Source organism: Pristiophorus japonicus, unplaced genomic scaffold (genome assembly GCF_044704955.1).
Source record: "Pristiophorus japonicus isolate sPriJap1 unplaced genomic scaffold, sPriJap1.hap1 HAP1_SCAFFOLD_233, whole genome shotgun sequence".
Taxonomy (NCBI): domain Eukaryota; kingdom Metazoa; phylum Chordata; class Chondrichthyes; family Pristiophoridae; genus Pristiophorus; species Pristiophorus japonicus.
Window position 1 is genome coordinate 923,669 of NW_027252047.1, and position 10,161 is coordinate 933,829.

Below are 10,161 nucleotides of genomic sequence, written 5' to 3' on the forward strand. Positions count from 1 at the left end.
TTGATGAAATGAACCTTAAAGACCAGGCTCTCGTTAATCCTCCCAGACATGCATGAAATTGTTGAGGCTAATCGTCGGAAGCTAACTGAGTACCATGACCGAAATTTGAGGGGGAGGTGGAATGATATAGGGGACAAAGTGTTTGTGCTAAACTATGGCAGGGGTCCCAAATGACGTGCAGGGACAGTAACAGGCAAGGAAGGAAACAGGCGACTGGTTGTCCAAATGGACAATCGCCAAACCTGCCGGAGGCATGTAGACCAAGTAAAAAGTAGATTCACCAACAAAACTGCAGGACGAGAGGCAGACTACAGTATGGAACTCACACCACACCTGGTGGACAGACAAAGGGAACAACCTGAGGAAAGGGCAGTCTCAACAGACAGCCCAGGCGAGATACCAGCAATCACACTGAAAGAAAAACAGGCACCAAGGCAAACAACTGAACCACAACTAAGACGCTCCACGCGAGAGCGTAGACCACCTGAGAGTCTGAATCTATAAAGACAATAAGACCTTGGGGGAGTTTGATGTCATGTATCTCACACTACTGTATATAACTGTATCTTACCATGCTATACATGACTGTTACTAGATATGACCTGTAACCACAAGCATACGTTACCACCAGGGGTGCACTTGCAGGAGACACTGCATACCTGTTCCACACAGGTATATAAAGGCAGGTCTCAGGCAAGTGTGGCACATGAGAGCTGTGAAATAAAGGTGCAGGTCCAGAGTGACCATGACTTCAGCATGTGCCTCGTCTGAGTCTGTACTGCAGGGTCAGGACTTTACACTTACAAGCGAAAGCTCACCGGGTGGGAATATTTTCTGGAGCTTTCTCCTCATGCATGCTCAGGGGCGAGTTTGTTCTCCTGTGAAAGGTTATAAGATCATAAACATGTCAGGATTCGGAGCCGGAGAAAGTCTTTCGGCCCCTCGAGCCTGGTCCACCATTCAAGAGGATTCTGTCAGTTCCTCGACAGCAAGTTTAAACATCTGGGGCGGAGCCAACAGGCGCCTGGCTGCAATCAGCGACAAAAAGGTGCATTTGGCAGAAGCCCGGCGAGGTCAATTGGTCGAGCATGAGAATCTTAATCTTGGATTCAGGGGTGTGAGCCCCACGTTAATTGTTAAAACATGTCCCATTTTACACACTGTGCTTTAGGGATCTGATTCAAAATGTTCATTGCTGGTAACATCAACATGTGACTGGGGAAACAGTGCGACTGACTTTAGCGCAAGGGTCTGGTTATTGTGAAACAGCAAATGAAATATAAATTCTGGAAGAATGACATCGAAAAGAAATGTGACCCCGACACCCAGAAAGAAGTGTTAAGGCAGAAGATTAAATGCTGCATTCCTCTGTGCAAAAAATTCCTTTCACAAACATTTCTCTGACCAAAACAGCACAAAACAAAAATGTTCCTTTCAAAGTCATTAAACTCCTGAATTTTCACGCCCCCCGAATCTCCTGAATCAGATGCATCTTGTTTTGCCGACTCAATCCATGTCCCTTTGCCATGTTCTGCTTCCACCCACACTGTGAAATGTGCCACTAACTTATAGAATCATGGAATGGTTACAGCACGGAAGGCCATTCGGCCCGTCGAGCCCGTGCCGACTGTCAGCGAGTCCCACTCCCCCGCTCTTTCGCCTGAGGCCTGCAATTGTTTTTCCTTCAGACACTTATCCAACTCCCGTTTGAAAGATAAGATTGAGTCTGCCTCCAGTACATTCCAGATCCTAACCACTCGCTGCTAAATAGCCAGCTCCTGTTCCTATGTGTAAATTCTGGGAAACACTGGATCAATTCCTACCACACTCACAGCCTTCCTAAATATAGCACCGTCATTCTATTCTCGTAAAACCAGCTCCTGAAGTATAGTCCAGCTGTGCAGGTTAAAGCTCTGGTTATGTTCCTAACATTACTTCAAATGCAGTGTTTCCGTAGTGTAGTGGTTGTCACATTTGCCTCACACGCGAAAAGTTCCTGGTTCAAAATTGGGTGGAAACATTTTGAAAACTTGCTCAATTAAATATTGGAAAAAATGGATTGATTCATATTCGTGGTTCAATATTAACAAAACACAATGTCCCACAACCTTGTAAAATTTTCTGATATCACTGTACAGTTCTGTATACACTCAAACTCTACACTTGAACTGAATGCTCATAAAAGTATTGGAGTGGGAACTCACTGGATAACAGCACAGCTGGTAATGTTTGCGGAATATGTTTGTGCAGTCAAAACGCACAATGACAAACTGGAACCGCGCAGCACCGAATCCTCGGGGAAAACACAGTTAAAAACTTCGCCTCTGGGTGGTCTCGAACCACCAACTTTTAGGTTAATAGCCCAACGCGCTAAACCATTGCGTCACAGAGACTGACGCAAGTGCACACTGCACGACATCCAAAACCAGGGTGTCAGTCAGTTAAACCTTCAGATTGCTCCTACCGGGATGGAACTTGTCCACTCTCAGTTGTACTTTTCCCAAATAAAGGGTGGACATTCAGTGTGGATGTATGGAAGCAGTCTGGTCCCGCACACTGCAGACACTTCCATGTCACTGCCAACCAGCTCTCCCACAAACGGTGTGATCTAACGTCCAGCCTTCCGGTGCCTTGTCTGTGACGAAGTATTCTGATTGTCCCGAAGACGGTATTCGGTTTTAATTCCTTTTCTGCTCCCGACTGCAGATATTCCTGTGAATAAACGCAAACAAAGTGCTTACAGGGTCAGTTTGATTGACCGTTTCTTTGCTTGGTGAAATTTCAAAGATTGAAAGCGACGCACATCAACCCCAGAAAATGCTGGAAACACTCAGCAGGTCGGGCAGTATCTGTGGAGGTGGGGAAGTGGGAATAATCGATTGGTTTGTTTGCGGCTTTGATCTGCTGCTGGGAAGTGAGGCAGCGCTGCAGGATGCTTTTTTTCGAGGTGTAAGCAGAGGTTTCCGTCGTGTAACGGTTATCACGTTCGCCACACATGTGAAATATCCTCGGTTTGAGCACGGACAGAAACATTGTTTTGGAGAATATTTTTCTGTGGAATATATTTTTTTAAAGTAGCCCCAGGTTCCTTGTATCATGAGCGATGGGCATTTTAACTCACTCTCCTAAAATACAGTGTGTGTAAAATCAGATAGGGGATAAAACTTCGTCAATGATTAAAGTTCATTAACTCATTAAAGTTCAGTTCTTGAAGTTTCCATCAATTCATTTCATAAACATAATTGAAGTGTGTGAGAGAATTAATAATGGGCTTTAATCGTTAAGGACCCCGTTACTTTATGTTATAGACCCAGGTTACACACTCTCTTGCTTCTGAAAGAGTTGAGGTCCATGTGGGGGTGATTTGGGCACATCTTTCCCCACATTACAAGTGTGTCAGGAAATCAACCACCCAAAGCCCTTTCATTAACCACAGGAGTTCCCGCAATTGTCTGGTCTAAAGCGGTTTTAGTAATTGTCAAAATCTCTTGTCCATTTCCCGGTGTTACCTGATTCTGTCGGTCTCCCTGGCTCTCTTCAATCTGTGTCTGGCCACCTACAGATTGGATTTCAATAAATACCTGTGTTTGTGTTTTCAATAACAACAGAAAATGTTTCTTATATATTTCTTATGTTCTCTCCAAATCCTCGATATCCTTCCTAAATTATGGTGCCCAGAACTGTAAACAGGATCCAACTGAGGCCTAAGCAGGGATTTATAAAGCTTTGGTGAAAGTTCCTCACCGGTGTAATCTATTTCACGTTATAAAGCCAAGGGCCCTGTATTCTTTTTTAATAACCTTATCAACTTCTCTACCCACCTTCAAATATTGCTGTGTGTAAATCTCTCGGTCACTCTGTTTCTGCATCCCCTTTAAAACAACACCATTTAGTTGAAGTTTCCACAGATCACCACCGTGTGTTTCCCAGACCTTACCCAGAGGGACATAGGAACATGAGGAGGCCATTTACCCCCTCGAGCCTGTTCCACCATTCAGTGAGATCATGGCTGATCTGATCTTGGCCTCAGCTCCACTTCCCTACCATCTCCGCCTAACCCTTGACTCCCATATCGTTCAAAAATCTGTCTACCTCCACCTTAAATATATTCAATGACCGAGCCTTCACTGCTCTCAGGGGTAGAAATACAAAGATTCACGCCCCTCTGAGGGAAGAAATTCCTCCTCATTCCCATTTTAAATGGGCAACCCCTTATTCTGAAACTATGTCCCCTCGTTCTAGATTCCCCCACGAGGGGAAACATCCTCTCTGCATCTACCCTGTCTAGCCCCCTCAGAATCTTACACCTTTCAAAGATATCATCTCTCACTCTGCTAATCTCCAATAGGTAGATCCAACCATTCTTCATAAGACAACCTTGTGAACCTTCTGTGAAATGCCCCCAATGTAAGTTTATCCTTCCTGAAATGAGGAGAGCAAAACTGTACGCAGTACTCCAGGTGTGGTTTCAACTCTGCTCTGTACAGTTGTAGCAGGACTTCCGTACTTTTATATTCCATCCCCCTTGAAATAAAGGCCAACTTTCCATTTGCCTTCCTAATTACTTGCTGTATCTGCATGCTAACTTTTTGTGATCAGGAAGGCCAATGGTATCTTGGCCTTTATTGCAAAGGGGATGGAGTATAAAAGCAGGGAAGTCCTGCGACAGCTGTATAAGGTATTGGTGAGGCCAATCCTGGAATACTGCATGCAGTTTTGTTTTCCATATTTATGAAAGGCTATACTTGCTTTGGAGGCAGTTCAGAGAAGGTTCACTAGTTTGATTCTGGAGATGAGGGTGTTGACTTATGAGGAAAGGTTGAGTAGGTTGGGCCTCTACTCATTGGAATTCAGAAGAATGAGAGGTGATTTTATCGAAACGTGTAAGATTATGAGGGGGCTTGAGAAGGTGGATGCAGAGAGGATGTTTCCACTGATGGGGAGACTAGAACTAGAGGGCATGATCTTAGAATAAGGGGCCACCCATTTAAAACTGAGATGAGGAGAAATTTCTTCTCTCAGAGGGTTGTAAAACTGTGGAATTCCCTGCCTCAGTGAGCTGTGGAAGCTGGGACAATGAATAAATTTAAGAGAGAAATAGACAGCTTTTTAAATGATATGGGGATAAGGGGTTATGGGGAGCGGGCAGTGAAGTGGAGCTGAGTCCATGATCGGATCAGCCATGATCTTATTGAATGGTGGAGCAGGCTCGAGGGGCCGTATGGCCTACTCCTGCTCCTATTTCTTATGTTCTTCTGTAAAAGGACTCCCAGATCCCTCTGCTCGACAGCATTGTGTAATCTCTCCCCATTTAAGTAATTATTAGCTTTTTTTGTTTTACCTACCAAAGTGGATAACCTCATATTTCCCACATTATACTGCAGCTGCCAATTTTTTCCTCACTCACTGACCCTATCTATATCGCTTTGCAGATTGTTTGCGTCCTCCTCACAACTTGCTTTCCCACCATATCTTTGTATCAGCAGCAAGTTTGTCTACATTACAAACATGCAGAGCCCAGAACAAATTATTTTGCACCCTGGCGATGTTTTCCCATTGCCTTTGAAGGCGTATATCGCAGATTACCCAGAATGAAACCGTACATTTAAGATTTATACTATGAGGGAAAATTGCACCTTATTTTATTAGTTCGAGGTGTTTCATTAATTGATTTGACATGCTGTATTTGTTTGAGGTGCAGTAGAAAAATGGATCCTTACTCATTGCTGACTCTAAGTTAGAACAAATGAGTGTTCGACAGTAAAATGAGCACTGCACTTTAATTGAAAATTACATATCCAGAGTTATAGTAGGCAGCCGCATACCGCAGTGAAGTAGAGCAGACCCGAGAGACTCAGCTAACATTTGGAAAGTAATCACTGAATTAACATAGAAGAGTGCAAAACATTCATCAGAACAATATACAATCAATACAATGTGTCTGATTGTGTTTGAAGGAACACGGCCATTGGAGAGAGAGCATCGTTTCCAATTACATTATATAATAAGTCTGATCAACATTTTCCAGTTTTGGGACGTTTAGCTTCAATTTCGGAATTTTGCATTTAAACATATTCGATGTCATGAGGGACTCAAATCAGCGGCCGTAATGTGTTTGTTCAAACAACTGAAACTAATTTCAACTCTGTTGCATCTTGACTGTCCCAGTGGGGAGCCCACAGGATATAATTGTAAGGCTCCGGGAATATTTCAGAGTTTAATTCAGAGAGATTGCCTAAAGGATGAAGAGGCAGCATCGCTTAACACAGAAAATGCCTGATACGTCCTTACTACACAGTATAAATACACACGAGGCTTGAGAGAAGGTCAGTCTGTGACCTTTCCTTTATTCCTTCGCACTCAAGTGATGAAGGTGGGTGGAGCTTCCCCTTTTATACCTGAAGGTCCAGGTTAGGAGTATCTCCCACCTAGTGGTCAGTGTTCGCACGGTGTACAACTTAGGTCAGGTTATACATGGGTTACAATGCTGGTTGAATACATGACATCACCTCCTACCCCAAAGTCTTATTGGGATCACAGGTTGAGTCTCTCTGGTGGTTTACGCTCCCTTGTAGAGCGCCTGAGTTGGGGCTCCAGTTGTTGTGCGCTGGCCTGAGTGTCTGCTGTTTGCAGTGCTCAGGCCTGTCCGGACTGCCCACAGTGACTGGGCTCTCCTCGCTTTGGTTCCGGTGTTCGGTTACCTGTGGTGGAGTGAACTCTATATCGTTCTCTTCCTCTGCTTTTTCTATGGGGTTGCTGCACCTCCTTTTTGTTTGATCCACATGTTTGCGGCAGATTTGTCCATTGGTAAGTTTAACTACCAGAAACCTATTTCCCTCTTTGGCAACCACAGTGCCTGCGAGCCATTTGGGCCCTGCAGCGTAGTTGAGGACAAAAACAGGATCATTTACATCAATACATCATGCCCTCGCATTCCTGTCATGGTAGTAATATTGTGACTGGCGCCTGCTCTCGACAATTTCTTTCATGGTGGGGTGTATAAGGGATAATCGGGTTTTGAGCGTCCTTTTCATTAGTAGCTCTGCGGGTGGAACCCCTGTGAGCGAGTGTGGTCGGGATCTATAGGCCAACAGGAGGCGTGATAAGCAGGTTTGTAGGGAACCCCCTTGGAATCTGAGCATCCCCTGTTTGATTATCTGCACTGCTCGTTCTGCGTGGCTGTTTGAGGCCGGCTTGAACGGTGCCGTTCTAACATGGTTAATTCCATTGCCTGCCATGAAGTCCTGGAATTCAGTGCTTGTGAAGCACGGGCCATTGTCACTGACCAAGATGTCCGCTCGACTGTGGGCGGCGAACATTGCCCGTAGACTTTCTACCGTGGCAGAGGATGTGCTTTAATTTAAAATGTCACACTCGATCCATTTGGAGTAGGCGTCTACTACAACCCAAAACATATTCCCCATGAAAGGACCTGCGTAGTCCACATGGATGCGTGACCAAGGCTTGGCCAGGGGCTAAGGGGGGCTTCCCTGGGCGCATGGCCCAGCTGGGCACATGTGTTGCACCTGCGAACGCAAAGTTCCAGATCTGCGTCTATTCCTGGCCACCAAACGTGTGAACTGGCAATTGCCTTCATCATGACAATGCCCGGGTGCCCATTGTGTAGTTCTCTGATGAACACCTCTCTGCCCATCTGGGGCATGACTACGCGGTTTCCCCACAGTAGGCAATCGGCTTGAATCGAGAGTTCATCCCTGCCCGTGTGAAATGGTCTAAATTCCTCAGGGCATGCCCTGTACGTGGCTGCCCAGTCCCCGTTCAGGACACATTTCTTGACTAGAGACAATAGCGGGTCTCTGTTTGTCCAGACTTTAATCTGACGGGCTGTTACTGGTGAGCCTTCACTTCCGAAAGCTTCAACAGCCATGACCATCTCAGCACCATGCTCGGTAGCCCCCTCAGTGGTGGCTAGTGGGAGCCTGCTGAGTGCATCGGCGCAGTTTTCAGTGCCCGGTCTGTGCCGAATTGTGTAGTCATAGGCAGCTAACGTGAGTGCCCACCTCTGTATGCGGGCCGATGCGTTTGCATTTATGGCCTTGTTGTCAGCCAAAAGGGACGTTAGGGGTTTGTGATCTGTCTCCAGCTCAAATTTTCTGCCAAACAGGTACTGGTGCATTTTCTTTACCACATATACACATGCGAGCGCCTCCTTTTCTACCATCCCGTAGCCCCTTTCTGCCTGGGACAGACTTCTGGAGGCATAAGCTACCGGCTGTAACTGACCCTTGGCATTGACATGCAGCAACACACACCCGACACCATAGGACGACGCATCGCACGTTAACACAAGTTTCTTACATGGGTCATATAGCGTTAACAGATTGTTGGAACATAACAAATTGCGTGCTCTATTAAAAGCCCTTTCCTGGCTGTCCCCGCAGACCCATTCACGACCTTTGCATAGGAGCACGTGCAGCGGCTCCAGCAGCGTGCTCAATTTGGGAAGAAAGTTGCCAAAATAATTCAGGAGCCCCAGGAACGAACGCAGTTCCGTTCTGTTACGGGGTCTGGGTGCTCTCTGGATCGCTTCCGTCTTGGATGCAGTTGGGCTGATCCCGTCTGCTGCTACCCTCATCCCCAGGAATTCTACCTCTGGAGCTAGGAAGGCGCACTTCGCAGTTTTCCGGCGCAGACCTACCCGGTCCAGTCTGCGTAGCACCTCCTCCAGGTTGTGGAGGTGTTCTTCAGTATCGTAACCGATAATGAGGATGTCGTCCTGAAAAACCACCGTCCCTGGAATCGACTTGAGGAGGTTTTCCATATTTCGTTGGAAGAGCGCGGCGACCGAGCAAATCCCAAACGGACATCTGTTGGACTCAAACAACCCCGAGTGTGTCGTGATGGTGGTCAGCTTCTTCGACTCACTCGCCAGCTCCTGGGTCATATAAGCTGAGGTCAGGTCCAATTTTGAAAAAAGTTTGCCACCGGATAGCGTCGCAAAGAGGTCCTCCGCTCTCGGTAGTGTGTACTGGTCTTGGAGTGACACCCGATTGATGATGGCCTTGTAATCGCCACATATCCTGACTGACCCATCCGCCTTGAGCACCGGCACAATCGGGCTCTCCCAGTCACTGAATTCGACTGGCGAGATGATGCCTTCCCTCAGGAGGCGGTCCAATTCGCCTTCTATCATTTTCCGCATCACGTACGGCACCGCTCTGGCCTTGTGGTGTACTGGTCTGGCGTCCGGGTTTATGTGAATCACTATCTTGGCCCCCATGAAAGTGCCAATGCCGGGTTGAAATAATGAGTCAAATTTGTCCAGGACCTGTGAGCATGATGCTCACTCCACAGAGGAAATTGCATTGACATCGCCCCCTTTCCAGTTCATGACAGCAAGCCAACTCCTCCCCAGTAGTGCGGGACCGTCCCATGGGACAATCCAGAGTGGCAAACTGTTCTCTGAATCTTTGTGGGTCACGACTACCATGGCGCTGCCTTGCACCGGAATGATCTCCTTCGTGTAAGTCCGTAGCTGTGCGTCAATCGGCGATAATTTTGGCCTGCTGGCCTTGGATGCCCACAACTTTTTGAACTGTTTGATACCCATCAGGGACTGGCTGGCACTCGTGTCTAACTCCATTGATACTGGGATGCCATTGAGGAGCACTTTCATCAATATTGGTGGCGTCCTGGTGTATGAACTGTATACGTGCTCCACATGAACTCGCTGAACTTCAGCTTCCAGCGATTTCCCCCAGTGTCCATTTCTGCAATTTCTGCAGGCATTTTGCTCATCTCTGCAAACTCCGGCTGAATGTATGCCTCCACGCCTCCAGCATGAGTTACGGTTTGAAACAAAAGGTCCCTTGCCAGTCGATCGTCCCTGACTGCCCCTGTTATTGTCCTTGAGTGCACCATTAACAGGTGTTGATGGCCCCATTACTGGCCGCATTGTCCCTTGCAATGGCGTGAATCACTGTTTAGCTTGCCATTGTCTCTGTCGAACTCCCCCTCTGGGTTCGGCTACATGTTGGGGCATGCCTGACTGCCCTTGTCTGCCTGGAGAACTGTGTGCTGCTTTAACAATGTTGAATCTCTGTCCCAACCATTCCTGAACAAAGTACCTCTCGTCTGTTCTGCTAGTGGCCATGCTCGCGTGGTTTAAATCCCAGTTTCTTGTCGCCATTGATACGTCCT